A 20,918-nucleotide genomic window follows, 5' to 3' on the forward strand; every position below is an offset into this window, starting at 1 on the left:
AGAAAAAAAAAAGCTACAGATTATGGGGAGAAAATGCAACACACCAATCCACGTGTTAACTCTATCTGTGTTGTTTTTGGGAGTTTTTTAGATATAGTAATTTATGTACAAAGTTATAAGTAATATCAGTGTATTTTCTCAGTATATCAGTATCTCAATATATTCCAACACAGATATGAGCTACAGCACAATCCTGCCTGTTGGAAGGAAGGAGATGCCAGTCTGAAGAATATTTTTAAAAATTTTCTCAGCTTTTTTTAGTCCATGTCTTCTTTATTAGAAAGCACCCATATCTTGAGGAGTCTGCTTTTGGGCAGAAGGGAGAAACAGAATCAAGGTTATTGGAAACTAAAACAATGCACAAAAATTCTGTAACTTTATCCTCCTCAGCTCCCCCAAGCACTGTGAGATACTCGCTTTTCTCCCTTATCAGAGGCAGAGCCAGTACTGATGCCAGTAAGACTCAGCAGGAATCACCATTTACTTGAATATAGGCATTATTCAGGAGCTGAGAGCAGAGGGGCTTAGCAGGGAAATGAGTATTCCTGTGCCAGGTTGGTTTGGTGCAAGCATGCACTTGCTGAAGAAACAAATATTGTTTTATCCATTTAAACATAAGCAAGCAGTTTTGGATGTCAGTCTTGCTTTTACATCAGAAATATCCAATCTTATCTGTGTGTGGGCAAAAAGGATATTTAAAAGAAAGAAAAGACCTTCTGGGATGTTGAGTCATCCGGATTTGCTGTGACTGATGAAATCACTCCTTTCCTGAGTGCAAGAACTCTGCTCTCTTTACTCTGTAAATGTTGGATGCAGCCGGGCACCTTAATGCAGCAATGGGCTGTTAAAAAAGGTACTTCTAGAAAGGTAATTTTTTCCCAAATCACTATGCTTTCACTGTGGGGAAAATTAATTATAATAAATACAGTGGCCATAAATTTGTTTTTATAACCCCTTGTCTTCAATCTAGAATAAATTAGTCATCATTGTAACAGGCCAGGATATTAAGATTTATGGTCTGACTTTCTCCCCAATGTTCAGCATTACACCAGGAGTGACTCAGATCAAAGTGTCCATCCTGTGAGTTAGAGAACGTGGGGAGCCTCCTTCTCCCCTTCCATTATTAATCACACTGTATTGCCTCTACCTGGAGAAAATCTCTTTTTACTGTGGTTGCTCTTACTCTTTCAGCATTCTTTCCACTGTGCTTCTGAACTTTTCCACTATGCCATGTCATTGTGTCTTTAAGGTGAAGGCCCTGTGGTAAAAAATTGATATCCCTCAGCTTTCTCTACAAAGCAGCTCAGCAGCAGAAGTTTGAGGAGCACTGCTGGACTACACACAGTTGAATTCTTCCTACCTGTCACCTGAAAGAGTGCCAGTAGACCCAGTCCTGCGGGGCTTGTTTGACAGGAATCTTTGTCCCCTTTTGTTATATCAAAAAAGTTCTTCACTGATCTTCAAGAGCAGAAGACAGCAGAAAAATGGCCTCCTAACCTGCCTGAGAGCAGATTGCTTTGGAGCAGCCAGGATTGCAGGGGTTTAGCGCTCTGTGTTGAGCCCTTTCTGTGACTCAGCACCTTGCAGAAATCTTGCTGCACACAGGCTCAGGTGAGCAATGAGTGCTTCAGATAGTGGCATGCAAGATTCAGGGGTTTTTTTAATACAGAATGGATTATCCTGGCTGTAGACTCTGCTGACTTGATTTATATTTCCACTGATTCCTTTTAAATGCACTTGGTTAGCAAGCAGTATTTCCTTTGAACATTTTCAAGGACTATTTTCTTTCTTTTCTTTTTTTTTTCTGAGATTTTTTTAAAAAATCTTGTTTCTTAAAGCAATTTTTTAGGGTTTGTTTTTGTTTTTAAATTGAAAATTCCTTATGAAAGAGAGTTGTTATGAAGGTCTCCTTGTCCACAAAGAGGTTTGAAGAGAAACATTCTATTACCTCTGCATCAAAAGTATCTGCTTTAATCTGACTTGGTATAGGACTGAAGAGCAAAGCAGCTGATAGGGCTAAATTGCATTTGTGTTATTTTTGTCAATTATATAATGCTGGCTGTCAGTTCTGAACAATGTAAAAGAACTTATGGCAGTCTAACAGCCCTAAAAAAGAGAAATTTGATAGTTGAGAATCCTGGGTGAATCTCTGCTCAGTAAGAATAGTATAACTAATTCAGAGTCATTACAGTGAACTGCAGGAAAATTATTCCTTTTTAGATTTCCTAATCCAGGTATTATAGTAAATGTGGATATAACAGAGCCATCTTAAAGTCTTTTCTGCTAATATCCAGATTTTTGTAATAAATCTGTCTTCTCAGCAAAGAATCAATAGTGCTAAACATACTTTTAATAATTAATGCTTGCTTATACCAAAGCAAAAAATATATAGATTTATAGGATTCCCTACCTTGGTGGAAATGGTGAGGTAATTCATTTATTCCTTCCTCTGAAAACCTTCCTGAAGATGTAGGAGGAGTATTTTGGTTTCCTAATCTATTTAGCTCAGCCTACTCTACATGGCCGAATCAACTCTAGTTGTGCCTCTTGCTTAACATTTTCACTCCTTTCATAATTTTTTGGGACCTTTGCAACTATGTTGATTAATACCTCAAACCAAACGTTGTGAGTGAATCTTTTGCTTGCTACCTGGAGTATGAGACGTACTGGCACAAAACGAGCTTTAACATTCAAATGGTTTATTAGGGGTTTAATTTAATGTTATTTTATTTTATTTTTTGTTGTGAAAATGAAGTAGCAAGATGAGTTGATGACAAAGAGACTCATTTGATCAAATTATCTTTCAACCAATGCTGGGCAAGAAGCTGACCCACAGATGAGAGTCACTGCTAATATGAGTGTTAAGCCTATCTCTGTAAGTCACACACAAGAAAATCCAGTGGGAAGTAGACCTTAATGTACAGGACTGGAGTTAAGGTCTTTTAATTAAATTTAAAGATTTTCACCCTCATGGGAAAGAATATAATTAACTAATTTCTGACAACTATTTGACCTGCAGATGCTTGGATCAGCAGTCAGAGGAGTGCACTGAGAAGTACCAGTAGATTATAATTATGAGATTTTTGGGAACCATTAATTATTCATGTGACATCTTGTTTACTAACTGCTGGGATAATAAGTTACTAAACAAGTATCAGCATCTCATGTTATAATAAAGATGTGTTTTAAATTGGTGGTCAGACTCCAGGGCTGGCTTGAGCAGAGCAGCTGCCAAGTGCTCGGATCACTGTTACTGTCCTTGTAACTGGTACTAACTGTACTAAAATAGGAAAGCAGCTAAAATTACTGTAATGAAGTAATGCACTGGAGAGATGGCTGCATTGACCTTGAGGAGACCCTAAGGATAAGAATATGGCCAATACATCACTGGTTTTGCCCCTTCTAACTTCAGTGAAGTTAAATCAGAAGTGATTTTGGTCCCTGAGCTTTGTGCACCTGAGTCATGTACAAATTCTGTCTAGTTTAGAAAGAAGCTTTTTTAATTTCAAATTATGTTCAGTGCACCCATGATAATCACCTCAGTCTCTTCATGCTGTAGACATCACAGCTCCTGAGGTAGGGAGGTGCCAAGAGCTACATCCCCAATTGCTGAACAGTTCCGAGGGACAGAATGTAGATAAATAGATAAACCAGATACATGTCCCTCAGCAGGACAGGACAGAGGGTTCTCCTATTTATGGATTGGAGATTTGCTATCAAACTCATTAATTTGTACACACCTTCATCATGTCTTTGTAGGTCTGCCATTTGGCCATCAGCATTACTACAGGGCTGATATTTTCATCCAGTGTGAAGGGGAAAGATCCCAAAACCATTCTGAATTACTCTTGCAGGAGGTGCTATATGGGAGTGGAAATCATTATAAAGGTTTTTCTCTATAGAAATTAAAACTGTGTTTTGTCATCTCTGCACTACCCACTTTAGAGACACAGAAAAGTACAGTGCACTCCGAGAATGCCAAAGGAAGTGCATTCCAAAGCAGGAGATCTTCCAAGAAATCAAATGATTAATGTAGTTGCTGTTGCTCTTGACTCCCGTGTGTGTTAGAAATGAGCTACATTTAAGCAAGTATACTGATGGTTTTATTCTAACTGCTCAAAAAAAAAAAGAAGGTAGTTTGTTTATTGAATAAATTTGCAGCTACTGTCATTTTAATCCTGAAAAATTGGTTTGGAAAAGGCACCTGGTGCTTCCAATGTGTATATATAAAATGTGAAGAAGCAATTACAGACACCTTCTTCCAACAGGGATAATCTAAAAGTGAAGCCTCTTTTTGGAAGGCTTGTGGAGACAGAAACTTTACGAGACAAATTTGTTATCCTGTTTTGTTCTAAAATGTCTGGGTAAGGGTATAAGAAGTCTCCTCATCTGGATTCCTAACCTGGTGAGAGTTTTCAAGCTTTCATAATAAAAGTTTCTTTCTATCAAAAAATAGTTTATCTTGTTTTAAAAGTAGCTGCCTCAAGGAGAAAGGTGCAGCTCTGAAGCTGCACTGGCAGCCAGTGCCTGAGCTGTCTGACTCTGCTCCCCAACAGAACTGAGGGCTCTGTGCCCCCTTTGCCAGCTTGATGGCCTGGCAGGATCAGAGGGATCAGTAACCACCTGCCAGGGCTTTATTTCCCCTCCCCACTGCCTGTCTGGAACTTTGGGTGGTAGAGAGAAACCATCCTGTGGCTGTGCTGTTCTCCAGTGGTGAGGATGCTACAGGCACCCAAAACAGGATTCAAATCAGCCAGCGTGAACACATCTATGTTATTTTCTGAGCAAACAAATTACTCAAGTTATGCTTTTTTGCCCAAAGTAAGAGATTAGTGTAAAACACATATACATATGTGCAGTTAAGGGATTGTTTTCAGTCTCTGCCTCAGGGCCCAGATCAGCACATATTATCTGTGCATGGACATAATTTCCATTTAATTTGAGCAAGAACTGTGGAACAGATAACTTTTCAGTTAGTTGGCTTCGTTTTCGTGCCTTTGTACTACAGCAATTTCAGTGTCTGTAAACTTAGGGTAAAGCAACAGGAGGACTAGTGGGAGCAATTAACTCAGTGCTATTGGCTTTTCTATGGCCAGACAGAGAACAAAACCAAACATTCATGTCTTTTCTGGGGGTTGAGAATAATAATATGTTGCCGGCAAAAGTGCTAAAGGTTGTAGTACCAACAAGACCCTAATCTACAGCTACATTAGAATTGTAAAGCATTAAAGATGTTGCCTGTATGTAATGTTCAATGGTTTTTGACACTTCCAAGTTAGCTTGTAATGTTCAGATGCGTAGTTTTCACTTGCACAAATGCAACCACAAGCAAATTCTGAACTGAAGCTCCTGAATAGTTTGCAAAAATGCATTTTAAATGAAGATTATTTCTTTTCAAATATTCAGAGGATGCAGTTTTTCTTGGTTTCGTGACTGCTTCACTCCCTTCCTGATACAGCATCCACCCACAGTGCTTTTCTTCTAATGGGAACAAACAGCTGGAAAACACATGAATGTTAATCTGTTTAAAATGCTAGTTAAATTTAACCAGTTGCCTGTGCTCTCAGACTGCTTCAGATGGAGAAACATAACAGTACAGTACAGAACTGACCCTGAGTTTGAGGAGAAATTTCAAAAGAAAAGAGGTGATTATTTTTTAAGTATTTGTAATAGCTTTCTAATTTTCCCACTAAAATAATGCCTCGCAGCTGCTGGCTCAATGGTAATAAACATATCCATCAGTCACTTGCAGAGCTTTACAAACAGTAACACACTGCTGTGCAGAAAACAGAGCTGCAGAGCAGCTCAGTGCCTTATCACGGAATCCTGGAATGGTTTGGGTTGGAAGGGACCTTAAAGATTGTTTAGTTCCAGTCTCCCTGCCATGGGCAGGGACACCTTCCACTAGACCAGGTGAAACTTTATCTAAAGCCTCATTTCATATCTTAAATATCACTGACCTCCTCACTGCTGTGCCCTTACTGGCCATGATGACTTTTGGTCAAACCGCACAATTTTGGTTTAAGCAAAATTCTGTGCTGTGTGGGGTGTGCCAGCACATCCACACTGCAGCACTCCTGGCTCAGATGTCTAGGGTCAAGAAAGGCTCTCTGTCTCATGGAACTCTGCCAGGACAGTAGAACCATGGGGGATGCAAGGAAGGGCAAGTGCACCGTGTACCTTGCACCTGATGCTCACTCTGGAAGGTGTCCATGTGTCAGTGTCATTCTGGGGCAGTGTCTCCTCTTTATTTCCAGAGCTAGTGTGCAGTGTGTGCACTAACACTGGGCACTTTCTGGGTAGTGATTTTCTTCAACACACACTCTACTTATCAATCAGGACAGAGAACTTGTTTTGATTTACAGAAGGCCTAAGATTGAATAAATCCGAGAAATTCTTCAGTTGCTCCGAAGAAAAGACCCCTCCTGCTTTTTCTTAGATGCTCTGTGAGTTAGTAGCTGTATGTGTTAGATTTTCTCAGGCCAGAAAACTCTCAAATAGGCAAAGTAGCTACTCATAGTACTAGAGAATCAGAATGAAGAGAGATTGATCTAACTTCATTAATTCAGAAAAAAAAAAAAAAAAAGGAGAAGCAAATTGATGCAGTATTTAAACCAGATAATTGATATAATGACAAATGACAACCCTGTAGCCTGCAAAATCTGCTAATAAAGTGTCTGCTGTGGCTGTTGTAAAACTAAACTTATGATTCATGATTATCTAACCATTAAATGGAAGTGGGGGCTGGATGTAAACTGGATATCTGTGTCGGATGATATTTCAGTGCTGTCTGGACTGAAAAAATTATTCATCAGATTTGATTTCTGATGCCTCCCTTTGCTGAAGATTAGCCCCCTAAGGAGTTTACAGGCATTTAGAAAGATTCCTTCCTCCCTCCCTCCCTTTGTGTCCTCGTTCTCTTCAGTAATTACACTGTAAGCTTTCTTCAAGTTTAATTTGTAGACTTCTAAAAATGGCTTCTGTAGAATAGCTGTGCCATGATGAGTGTCTGACTGCAGAGCAGCTCTGCATTTCCAGAGGAGCATCCCTCCTGCTTGTGTGGAATTATTCCTGTCCAGATGAAACTTGCTGGACCTGTAACTGCAATAGCACAGGTCTGTCCATCAGTCAGGTTGTGTGGATATTTACATACTTTTGCCAGAGTTACACCAGCTGAAATAAAGTTAAGTAAAAGGCAAATTCAACTTGAGGTAGTAGTTGGCACATTAGACTTTCTTTTTGATTGATGTGTGATACATTTTTTGTTTTCAAGAAAATTGTTTACACCGTTTGACTAATAGGATGGATGGTCTGTTTAGCAGAGAAAATAGACACATATGGCAATGGAGAAAAGCTCTTGTTTTGCTGGATTACTGCCCACATGCCAACAAAATGCTGCTTCAGTCCCAGCCTCCACTGGCTTCCACTGTAGCCAAGAGGAATTGAAAATGGTGAAAGTGGTTATGGCGAGAAGGGAGCCTGACTCACTGAGACTGGCCAGCCACATGACTGCTGTGCATTCTGCCTTTACTCCTGCTCCTGGAACAGGGTGAAGATCAATATGTGTTCTGTTAATTCATGCATGGCTCTTCACCAGCTGATTTCTTTTTGGAGGCTGACGCTTTTTCCTCTGTTAGCAAATATCCCACTAGCAAAGAAGTCCATCAGATGCTGAAGTTGCTAACATAAAATCAAATCCCTCTTCCTCCAATGTCTGAAAAAGTGTCATATTAAGTACTGATTGCACACTATGAACGTACTTGCAAGTGACAGGATGGGTAGACTTTCTGCATCGTTCCAGGGTTTGCTGGTATGCTTAATATAAAAAAGAAATATTGGAGAGTATTTTTTTTCCCCCTCTGTGAATCAGGAAAAAAATCAGAAAGTAGTAACTTCTGTTGCCTGTCGCAGTGGCAGTGACAGCTCCTTGCAGCTCTCAGCCTTCTTTTAGTAGGGCAAACAGGAGACTGGAGAGGGTTCTCACCAAAGCAGTTTTGTTCTGCTGCAGACTTTTATCTGCTGAGACTGGAGGTGGGCTGACAGTGGATTGACAGCTAACCTGAGTAGTTACAAGCATGTACCTTGGAGGAGAAAGTATCTACCTGCAGTATACACTCTTAATCAATTCAGATTTATTCTCCAGTTTCTGTACAGCATTCATCCAAATTACAGAGCAAAAGGTTTTGTGAATGATGTGCAAAGTACAACCAGGATTCTTCTAAAAATCTAACAGTCAATAAAGTATTCATGCTTTCTCGAATGAAGTTGGGCCTTTATATATCATTGATCCTTTATTAATTTCATTTTAAGCACCTGTATCCTGATTCACTACGGAAGCATTTTCTATTTTCCATTGCTCTTCCGTTAAATATCCAGAGGGAGAATTTTTTGCTTACAGAAAAAGTAATTTCACAGATGACCACAATTGCTGAGGGCCAGATTCAAAAAATTATCATCTTCTCCTCCCTTTCTCCGAAAGTTCTTGTCTTTGTTCATTAGCCATACACAGCAAGAGATGAAGCAAGCTGTATGAAACATTGTAATTGGGTGTCTCCCACTGATGCCACATTAATATGTCATTAGACTAATATCTCTTACTGACACACTGATATGGTTTTCAGGACAGATCTGGAAACTTGACAATCTGGATATTGTACTTTAAAAGAATCAAATTACTTATGAATGTTTTATTAAAAAATTTCCTGATTTGCAGGGTGCCTTAAAATCCGGCTGAGAGCCTCCCATGTTAGCACATCACTATGGAGAGCAGGTTGCCAAAGCTCCATGTGGAGCTGGGGGGCTCTCAGAAGTCCAAGCAAAACCAGTGCAAAGACCTTGCACTCCAAGGCCTAGAAGGGGGTGCCCTGCATTCCCTGCAAGTGGGGTGTCTGCAGCATGACTATAGCGTGGGGACAGACACTGCTGTCCTTGCATGAGGGCATACAGCCAGAAGCATTTCATCTTCTGCTTAAAGCCATCAGGCAGCACACACTCCTACATGAGGACATAACCCGAAATTCAATCACCTCCTCTTAGTCCATTTGCAGCCTTCCTACCAGAGCTGTAGGGTGGGAACTGTGACTGTGCTGGATTTCTTTCTAGCATGGATTTCTTTCTAGCATTTAAGTCTCATGTTAGTCAGAGAGGGTCTCAGAGGAGGCACTTCAAGGTTTATGTGTGCTGCTTGTTTTTCACCAACAAATCTGAATGGGAAAATGGGAAAATTGGGGTAGATTTTTTTTCTTTTGGTTTTGTTTTTAGATGAAGGACAGATGAAGAGCCTCTGTTCAAGTGAACTCAGAGCATGGGCACTGTCTTCATTGTCTTGAAAAAGAGAAAAGACAGAGAGAAGTACAAAGAGAGTTTGAAGAGCCCTGTGCTCCCGAGGGCTGCCTGCCCCTTCTTTTAGCAGCTTTCGAGGTGACTCTTGTTTGATTTATTTTGGCATATCTTTATGCTGAAGAGCTGTGTCTGAGCCACATTTAGCAGAGTGTGAGCACATGGAAGCTGCCTTTGGTACTTTACATATCTGTGTCTCCTTTCATCCCAGATTCTGTTAGTAAGATAAAAGGTCCTTGTAGGAGTTGATGCAGGATAAGAGTGTATAGTGGGAATGGTACAGAGATCAGAAGCAGAGCTCTTTCAAAGCTAAATGGGCCACAGCAAAGACTACAAGCTAAACAAAACACAGGACTTGATCGAAAAACATCTTAGTGTTCTCTCTCCATTCAACTATGTCTGTCTTCCCTGTTGCAACTGTGGCACTGTTTAGTTTTTTCCAGTGACAATGAGAATAAAAAAATCTATTTAAAGTGTTTACGGGAGTGACTCTCACATCTGAAATAAATATGCTTTTGTGAAGAGTAGCATGGGCTTGCTCTGAGAAGTGAGTTGGGTGAACAGAAAACAGATTGAGAATGCAGGTACGCTCTCTGCCACTCATGAAATTTTACCCAGGGAGCTGCAGCCTGAAAACATTCACATAACTTTACATTTCTGTTCCAGATTGTCATGAAGTATAAAGAGAGTTTTAGGAGAATGTTAAAATATGTGATTCCAAAAAGAAAATTGGGCATTTCAGAGATTTAAATTTACTGTATATAATATCTTTCAGACAATTATTAAATCATTAATTCCAAAGAGTTGTTTGACCTGAACCTAGTTCTACTGCATGCATTAGGATTCATTCATTATAAACTAATTGAGGAACAATTAATTGATATGAAGGTATTAATTTTTTTTGCTGTTGTTTAGATTCAGCTATTTTGTTCTATAACATAATGCATAAGAGGCAAAGATTCTTGCTTTTTAATGTTTTGTACAAATAAATTACAAAATTAATTGCTGGCTGCACTGTAAATAAGAAGATGTCAATTACAAACCTTTATTTTTGGAGGGTTATAAATCAGTTATACAAGTTCTCCCCAAACACAATAAATAAATTAATTAGCAGACATTGTCTTAGCAGACAAGCATGTTTATTTGCATCTTTAATGATCTCAGGAGTCTTAATCATTTAACATTTTCTATGTGCCTTGAGATCCTTGAAGGAAGGACTTGGAAAAGTGCAAAGTTTTATTAATATTATCTTCAATTATTAATTTTAACGATATATGCCATGAGGCTGTTTCAGCCAGCTGTGTGTGCTAGATCCCACAGTGTACCTATTAGCAAATGTCTCATGGAATTATTAAAGAATCAATTGAGAGCAGGTGATCACTTAATTTGAGAAGCAGAAGAGGTGAAAGCATCTCTTTAAGGAGAAGGAAGAGCCACTGGTTCTTGGAGGACATAAAAACTGAAAGAAAGGATTTCTATTATACACACCATAAACTTGAAAAGCCTGGTTAAAAACATATTCACATAAAGATAAATATCTGTCTTTATAGATACCTAAGAGATAAATAAAAACACACACAGATGGAAGAAACACACGCATATAAGTAGGGTCCCTCATTCTGTGGTCATTTAGAATCATTGGATTAAACCACTTTAGGATATGCCAGTTCATATCATAATCGAGCTGCTAAATGGGGCTGTTACTCCCTTTTTCCTCTCCTCTGCCTGCATCTGTGTTCCTAGGCTTACTGTCAGCCTTGGGCTGAGCTTGACGTGCTCATTCTTGAAGTGGTATGAGCTGGTTCAGGGAGCTAAAGACAGGGAGCAGTCCATTTTTGGAGGGGAAGATCCATTTTCTACAGGTTTATCTACCTAAGCCAGCCCACAGTGGGTCCAGGCAAGTACAGGAGCAGTCAGGTGAACAGAAGAGGTGTGAAAGGAGTTCAGCTTAGTTCTAAAGTCAGATTTTACCATGGATCGGGAGTAGTTCCTCTGTATTTGGTGGTGGGAGCCAGATCCTTCCATAAAGAAGGGTAATCTCAGGCTGGATGCAAGTCCCCTTCCTCACTGCCTACAGAGGAAGAATAAGGTGAAAACACTTCTTTAACATTTAGTGCCTAAAGTTAGATCATTCTGATTTAGGATAAACAAAATCTTGACTAAATTAAGAGAATGTATTTTCATGGGGTTTTTAGGATTTAAGTTAAAGACAACCATGGCCATTTCTCTTGGGTTTTAAAGCAAAAAATAACATTTAAAATGTTCATCAAGTTTACTTTGAAAGCTATTTAAACATCTGAATAAAAGGAAGATGTATTGTTATTTAGAGCTCCTTGGAAAATCTCCAAGCTTTAATTGCACTTCACTTTCATTTCGGCAAGAATGAATCTGAATGAAAATGTCTCTGTCCTGTGGTGCTCTTTCATTCCCCATCTTAGTTCCTGTGAAAACAGTGCTCTGCTGAAGCCAAGCTCAGCCAGGGCTGTGGATTTAGACATCTCTTTTGGCTCCTGGCTGGTTTTCTCTTGTTTTGAGACTAAATTAAAAGCACGTTTGAAAGTAGCAGTGTCAATTTTCCTAATTATCTGAAACGTGGTGACTGTAAATACCATGCTACCTATTAAGCAAATACATTCAAGAACATTCAGTAGAAGATAGGCAGACAAATTGACTTTTTCCAGCAAACCCAGTGGTTTTCTCTGAGATCAGTGTGCACACTGATCCCATCACAGATCAGGCCAGATGATGTGTGCACACTGCGTGCAACATAGGCTTTTGGGTATGTTGGACTTAGGTTTGTGTACCTGCACAGAAAGCTGACCTTGTTTCCTGAGAACTTGCTGAACGTGTTCTCTGATACCCCAAATGCCACAGCAGTCAAAGAAAAAAAATGAGCTAAAAGGTGAGACAGCTCTGGAGAGACCCAGGCCTGGTTATCTTTGATGTGGGTAATGAGAGGAGAGCTCTTTGTCTATCCTGTGTCTAAGAACACTTGCTGAGATCTATGGCAGTGCCCTTTAAACTCAGCCATCAGCTTTCCCATGGAAACTTCTTAATTATGTGCCCTTATGTGCTGAGCTATACAGGTATTTCACAGAGTATCAGGAGTTCCTCACCAGCTGAGTGACAATACTATGAGCCAGGTTGTTTAGTTCCTGTAGGCCACTCAAACTCTGGCTTAAATTTAAACAGATGTTAGGAACTGTGGGAACAGACTCTCGAGTCAGAGTCCATGTACTTTGTTATGCTGGATCCTAAAGGTGTGTAAAAATTGCAAAGCAGGAGAAAATTGGGCATATCTATAGCTGTCATTTTAACTCATAGAAAGAAAATAAAGAAAGGCTTATAAAGAATGAGATTCCATTTTCTGAAATTAGTCTCTAATCCCAGTTATGCTGCATTTGAATTTCACACACTTAATGCACTTTAAAAGTTCTAAAATCAAATAAAGAAACTTATAAAAAAATCCATAATGGAAACTTTTGGATTTTTCAAAAGCATAATCTTTTCTATATCAATGATAGAATCATAAAGAAGATATTCTATATGCCTGAATTTAAAAGGAAGCAGTATAATCAGTTATTGTTAAAGTTATAGGTAGCACACATTTGTGCTAACAGTGGCCAGTCAACCAAATAGAAATGGGTCAACTCCTGTATTTATTTTCTTGTGTTCTGTCAATGTCCAGTCACAAATCTTGCGTATTTTTGCTTGTTGGTGTGAGGGTGTACACCTACATGTTTCACATGAGTGGTAAAAGAATCCAGGGAGTATTTCCCATTCCTTTGCAGGGAGTGTTAATGCATGGAGAGTTGGCAAGAAAGCTGGGCACTTCCTTGGGACTCACCTTTGGAGAGGAAGGAGCAATCTCTGTTCACTGACCCCTAATGATCTGATTTTGTCCAGTGCTGGCTGGCTGGGCTGTTGGTGGTTGTGTTTTGGAACACCTGGACTTAATCTGCTCAGAGTAGTTTTTTGTGTGTTTTCATTGTGAGGAAGATGGGGTCTGCACCACTGACCAGCTGTGGGACTTGAGATTATCATTTTGGCAAGTTTAAGTTTATATTTTTAGTAGTATTGCTCGAGGTATTCTCACACACATGAGGAAGTGTTGATGCTACTGGACCTTAAATACTGTGTTCAGTTCTCTGCTAACCTTCCCAGGAAAATGGGGCCTGGAATAAAGAATGGCTGCAGGGATTCGGAAGCCTGATTTACGAAAGCAAGCTGAAAGCTTCTTTGCACTGGCAAAACAAAAGCTGAAAGGGCTTAGACTGCTCTCCCTGACAGCCATGAGGGTTGAACCTCAGGCTTCTCATGAAATTCAGTATACACATCTTTGCACTGAGATGCTGTGAGCCTACAGACCAGATTTGGTTTATGGAACTCTTAATTTTGCAGTTTGCTCATTACAGATTGAAAAAAGGAAAGTCTCTAAGATGCATGTACACTGCCAAATATTTCACAGAGATATTAGTGTGTTCTTGAATTAAGAACTGTCTTCCGTATGCCTCACAAAGTTTAAATCTAAATATATAAACTGTCAATGTATATAGATTAAACAGATATATTTTGATTTTCATTATGCAGCTTTTTTCCTAGGATTTTTTCCTGATTCTGCTTGCTTCAGAACTAGTATTCTCATTTTTGCTTTAGCACTCCTAAACTTTATCACTGTTAAAACTTACTTATAAATGAGATGGATTTGCTGAAGTTTTCCATAAGAGATTTTTTTTAACCCAAGTAACACATCATGTTTTCATCATCTGTAAATGAAGTAAATTCATCTTTTTTTTCAAAATCTAAATGCAAGGCTACAAAGCTGTATATAAAAATTCTTTTATAAGCTATGAATGCATTGTTCAGTTCATCTACATGCAGAGCTGGTAACGGTAGTGGTATTCAAGAAGCATATGCGTGGGCTAATTGGATTTTCCATTTTACGTTACTTCTTTGTTGAATATGTGCAGGCTTAAAAGATTCAGGGTAATAAAACCAGCATAATGCTACATGTATATGATTACCTCTGTCTTGTCAATGACTTAATCCCACAGTTAATGTCATTTATTTCTCAGATGTGAGAATGAGTCATCATCTATCAAAATATTAAAGTGATTCTCACTCTACAATATTGATTGGCAGAACTGAAAGTGTCCTTAAAGTTGTTTTTTGGAGTTTGAAAATTAATGCAACAAGATCTAGTTGTGGGTAGTATATGGCTTTTCTCCTGTGACGTACTGTTGGAACAACAGGATGGGTGATAGGAGCTAGGGAATGTCTTTAAGGTTGTTTTGTTTTGCTAAACCCTTTAGTAGGTGAACATTAACAGTAGTTTGAACTTGGGATTATCTTGTGAGACCACTGATTTGCCTTATTTCCCTCTCTTAATGACAAGTTGTTAAGATGCACAACATATGGAGAAGAAATCCCACTAAATATAGAAAAAGAAAAACTGACTATGAGAATTAAGGAAGACTGGGACATTTAGGAACTTATTTTTACTGAAATCCAGTAACCAGGCCTTGGACATCAGAATTTAGTGGAAACCTTTGAAACTCCTTCCCTCCTTTTCACTACTCCCCATTTTGAAGGTAGTGGAAGGATAAGTGCTGGATACCAGAATAACAGAGAATCTTATCCAGTAGTGAAAAATAGATGGAAAAGTGTCCGTGTGGGAGTAGAGCCATTTACTCTGGGTCGAAATTACAATAGGGCAAAGAAGCTGGATCTGCCTCTAGCATTGTCTGGAGTCTGGGAACAGGCTTGCAGTATTTTCTGCATTTTCTCTGTACCTTGTCTCCCTATTTTCTTTTCCTTTTTGAAGGGGAGTTGTTTACTAGTGGTATAATCATAGCTTTGTTTAATTGTGGTGAGGCTGTCAAGTAACACACCAGCACAAGTCCAGAAAAATCCCCAGAAGGCCACCCCGAGCATTCGTGCAAGTAATCTACAGCGATAAATTTAGCACGGAACATTTGGTGGTATCAACTGCAGATTGAGAACAATGGATTTTTCCAGCTATGATAGTAGGGACTAGCTGCCCTCCATCCACTAATTATCTATGGAAATGAGGGTTGGGACTTGCTAGCAGGATTAATTTCTTGGCAACTGCTGAAAATTATAGTGATTTTGAGAAAGTAGCAATCAAAGAAGATGTCTGTACATGTTTGTTTGCCAAAAATAGCACAGCTAATACTCGGCCGTGTTTTAAAGTCTTGAGCAAAATGTATCCTCCCATTTCAGTACTGCTTGAATGCTGAACAAGCTGAACCAGCAACATGAACACTATGGCATCCTGAGGTAGTAAAAGCATTCAGGAGACATCTGAAGATGTCAAAGCATCTGTTGTTTTCCCCACTAGTTTTGTGCTCATGTGCTAGAGGCCATGACACGGAGGTGGGGTTCTGTCTGTGCAGCTGTGATAGTGTTCCACTGTTCCCCAGAGATGTGCCACTAAGGGGAACAGAGCCAAGGGGAGGTGAACAGTAAAACTACTGCAGGTTTTCCCTGCAATCCCAGGACAGCTTTTCTATGACAGATGATAAAGTGGGCCCGTATTCTGTTCTTACACGTGCTAGAATTTTGTCGAGATTACAGATAGTAATGGTTTTAATGGTCTCATTGATTCTAAATTTCACTCTATCAGGTTAAGCAAAGGCTTAGTCATCCCACTCACTGTCTAGAACATGCAATTTCTCCAGGAGGTATCCAGCTTTACTAATTCAGGAAAAGGGGAATATTGGAAACAGAGTGAGAGTTGTTCAGGTCTTTATGAGCCTGCTCCTCTGTGGAGGCTGCAGACTAGAGGTCACTCCTCTAAGCTGGCAATTTCCAGGTTTTTCTCCTGCATGTGTATCATTGCACAATTAGTGTAGCTGCTTTTAGGAAAGATTTGTGCAAAGCATACTCAGTCCTTTGTTTTATAGATAATTGTTATTGCAGACTGAAATAGTCTCAGGCACTTAGTAAAAGTATATTTTAAAAAACAATGAAATTTGAAAAAGACACAACTGCAAATATTCATAGCTCCCTTAGCGATGGTCTTGAAAAAATTTCAACAATATATCCTTATATTACACTGTACATCCTTTGAGTCAGACATCTCCATCACATGCAGACCACAGTATATTAGACAGCACACTGAATTCTGCATTAATGACTTCAAAATAGTCCTCACAACTCATGATATTGCTTGAGCTGTGGGAACAGTTTTCTGTGAGGCTTACTGCCAAATCTTTCACTTTTGTTATTCTGGTATGAAACTGTGGCAATTTAGCACAAGCCTGTACTAAAAGCTCACATTTTATATACTCACAAAGTGCAAAAATCAATGCATGAGCAGGCAGAGAAATACTAAAATGCCTGTAATCTGAAAGCAGGGCTACCTGCAATCCTGTTTCATCAGTCTAGCTAAGTACCCAAAGTCAGGAAGCTTATCTGATCCATCCAGACTTCTTGATGATGAAAATCTCGCAAAAACAAAGGATTTCTGGGACTTTGTCATTTCAGTCGTTCAGAAGATACGAGACACACTCGTGCGTCTTTCATATTTCATTTTTTGCTGTCTGCAGACAAATCAGAACATGAGAACACTGAACAATTCCTAAAAAAAAAAGTAACCTTAAAAATCCTTAACATTTTTGGCTCGTGTCTAATGAGGTAAAAATTACTGCTAAAAATGAGGTAATTCTGTTCTTGCTTTTGACACAGCTGATTGATCCCTGCTGGGAGTGCATGTTCACGCTTGCTTGCTTGCTTAAGTATGACATGAAAAGGATTCAGGGACCAAATTCCAGCCAGGTGTAAATAGGTGTAATTCTACTCAGATTGAGGGAATTCTTTACCCCAGAGATTTTTAGAGCTTTTCACAGTTAAAACTTAAGTGACCTTTCTGCTTCCGCTTTACAAATATTTTGCAACGAAAACAGAATTGGTATGAAACTTTGTTATTATAGCAAAGCACTTCATACTGTGACAACCTAGCTCCTTTCAGAATAAATGCAAAACATTGCCCAAATCAAATGGCAAAAATGCCTATTCCTGAAGGGGCTTCAGCCCTGAAATTCTCAGCTGTAGGGTGTTTCCTGGTCTGCCTACCTCCCAATAGGTCCTTCACTGATCAATACAAGTGTTTTGGCAATCTGTCATTTTACCAAGAGATACTCAGTATTTACGTTCCAACTTCATATATATATACTGCAGTGTTTAAAGAAACATTTTTCAAAACGTGCACCAGTGAATCAACAAATATAACAATGACCACACTCAAAATGTACTCCACTTGCAGAGGAATTACTGGGTCTGACCCTGGCGTAGGGATATCTTTGAAATGTCTGCTCTCTCACAAAACAGGTCCTGGATTGCAGCAGCAGAGAGAAGCATGAGCACATGGTACGCTCCTCTGTTCTCCTCCTATCTCCCATCATGAGGACGAGTCCTGCTAACTAACTTCTTGTTCCTCTTCATGAGCATCTCAGACTACGGAAGATTACTAAAAGTGATCCGAAATTCAGTTAACAGATTGTTAGCTAGAACAGTCTCCTCAGTCTGAAGCTCAGCTTCAAACAGAGAAAAAGTTCCCAAATTTAATTTTCTCCTGTATTGACATTCATGTGTCCCTGCATGGTTTTAATGTTAGTAACTTAAAAATATTAACAGCTTAATGAAAGAATAGCTTGGAAAACAATGCTAAGACAGTCAGTCTTGTTACTATTTTTACTTTTCAGAGAAAGGTTCAAGCCAGATCCCAAAGATGAAGTGCCAGAACATTTACAAAAAATGACTCATCACATTGTGTTCTAAAACAAAGCAGCATGCACTTAATGCCTCCTGACAGAAGCGTGTCCTGCAAATTTCCCAGGCTAGATTTATACACGTACCTTTAAGCCAAAGAAGCACTTGAGCTTCTATTTGCTGATCAAAACCAGGGCAGAGCTCTGTTTTCAGTTCAGCCACCTCTAATCAGTGGAAGTTTAAAGGGCTTTTGAAAGACTGAACAAAGCACATGTGGCTAAGATGAAGCGCTTGTCAGCTCCAGGGAGTAATCCAGCATTGCCAGCCAGAGTCAATCTGTTCCTTGCATGACAGCACAGACACAGCCGCAAGCAAAGGCCACTCCGTTTACTGAGAAATGTGGAGTCAGCTATGGCCAGAGCCAGGGAAACGTGTTCCTTTGTGTCCAAGGTACCTGCTAGGAAAAACCTGTGCCATGGCCATGGTTAATGTTCCAGATGGCAGAGTTTCCCATGGCATGGTGTGCTGCAAGCCCTTCACATTCATCCTGCCACATATTGCTGGGTTATACATCTCCTGCAGTAATGTTTGCTTCAGCCAGGAAAAGGGACTTTCTAAATGACGCTGCAACTATTAGCAAAGAAAGCATAGATGATTATTTCCTATGCTTAATTACATACAGGTATACTGTTACCAAGAACAGATTGCAGACACAGAAACTCCAGTGGTCAGACTTTCCAGAGCCTGTGTTGCTGTCCAGCTTTAAATCTGTATCCCTCCTGCCCAGGAATACGCATTTTGATTTACTGTAATATTTTTACCACTGGACCCCAGCCACTCTCAGTGCAGTGAATGTAATTAGATGTTCAGGGCTTTGTTCTGTCCTTGTGGCTGACAATGTCTTCAGACCCCACTCTGGAGGTAAAAGTAGGAACTCTTCTATGGGTTTTTCTGTGATGCAGATCAAGTGGCAAATAAAATTTCAGACCAAATGATTTGGCAGCGTAAAATGGTATTTGAAAATGTGCTGTTAAAATGTGAAACACCAGCGCACAGAAGGCACTACCATTCCCACCTGGGTTAAAATTCTGCCTTTGAAATCTATTTAAAGGGACCTCAGCTCAAGCCCGTTCCAGTTTTGCCCGTTCCAGGGTAGGCCAGCAGGGGTAATAGAACAGCAGCAGGGTTAAAGAGTGCAGAGGACCAATGTCTAAGGGTAACTCCGAATCAAACTGACAACTCACATACACATGAAGACATCTACCCGCTAATTCCTAGAGCACTTGATGAGATAAGGATGCATGTTTTCAAATGAGTTGTGGCTGGGAAAGTGCCTGTAGAACAGAAGCAGTTGTTACACCTTTAAGAAGATACAGGCAGATGTAGCCTGTGCTGTGAGTGCTTGTGCAGTGCCATCAAAATACAAAATTTTTTTCTGTGACTGTGGTCCGACTGAAGATGTTCTAAACATTGTCAGTAGTATGTACAGATGTGTAAAATACCAACCATGAAGAAAAAAAATGCATGTTTCATGCAATGGCACATAAATAAACAGGGAGCTTGAGTGCCTGTCTGTGCCTATGCAGATGAGGAAGTTAATCCCTCCAGTCTGGGGAGGCCGCAGTTTAAAAGTCAGCCTTCCAAAATCTTGCTGTTAACAGTGCAGCTTAGACAGAGCACTTTGTTCTCCTGCCTTTTTGTCTGTGGTAATTCACCTCCAGAGCAATATTATAGATCAGCCACTCTGAATCAATAATACTTGCATGCATTTATGTGGAGTTCATGCTAAGGAGAGTAAGCCAGAGCTAATTAAGCTAAAACATCATTTGTACAGTTGGCAGCTCCCTGTTAACTTTGAACAATCCAGTACATAAAAGCACAAGGATCAAAAGATCTAGAACTGAAATAGTGAGGGCAGCTGATTTTTAAACGGAAAGACTGGAAAAGTCAAGTGCCTCATGAAAGCATCTGGGTTTCTACAAAGCTAAATGACAGATCTTGCTAATACCCAAAGGCAGCCAATAAATTACCCACAATCAGATGATAGTTCTCAGATTTCTTTAATAGTATCTCAACACCTCCCATGTATTTAAAAGTCAAAATGATTCTTTTGCAGAACTGTAGGAAGAACAGCTTGATGGATATCTATTATTTGTTTGATCACAAGTGAGAGCAAAGATCAGCCTCTGTGCTAATCAGGATTTCCTAGCCTGGAATGAGGTCATTTTTCGGATCAGCTTGATTTATTTTATTTAAGATCCTCACATCAGGATACCAGATACCTACACCAAGCTGTAGCTAGATTTTGTTTCTCTGTATAATAAGTGGCAAAATCAACACTGCTTTGAACAAGGGCATCTCATTAATGAAGTAAAATGCATATACAATTATACAGATTCTAGGAAGGGGATGTACATTCATTGTGCCTGCATTTATACATGGTCCACTTACCTGTAAAGAGCCTCTCCTTATCACTTGCAGATATTTAGAACCTATTTGTATGTCAACTATTTAACCCTTCTAAACCTAATTTAAATTTGCTGCCATTCTGTAGAGAACTCACAGCTTTATCTCTGTATTTCAGACCTGTCTCATTCTGCTCAAAATAAAATTGGTCTGTCTTCCAAGTCTTGTTGTTGTCTGACCATCAGCTTGACCTGAACAGGACTAAAACAGAGCTTTTAATCTTTCTCTCCAAGCCACCTCCCTGTCATGTCCTTCAACACTGCAATCCCACTTGCTACGTAGGCCAGTAACTGGAGCGTCAAACTTGTCCTGTAATGTTTTCTGGGTCCTCACAGGCACATTATACCTGAATCCTGCAAGGTTGGTTTGGGTCTTTTTTT

The sequence above is a fragment of the Coloeus monedula genome (genome assembly GCF_965178545.1).
Source record: "Coloeus monedula genome assembly, chromosome: 14".
In the NCBI taxonomy this organism is placed as follows: Eukaryota; Metazoa; Chordata; class Aves; order Passeriformes; family Corvidae; genus Coloeus; species Coloeus monedula.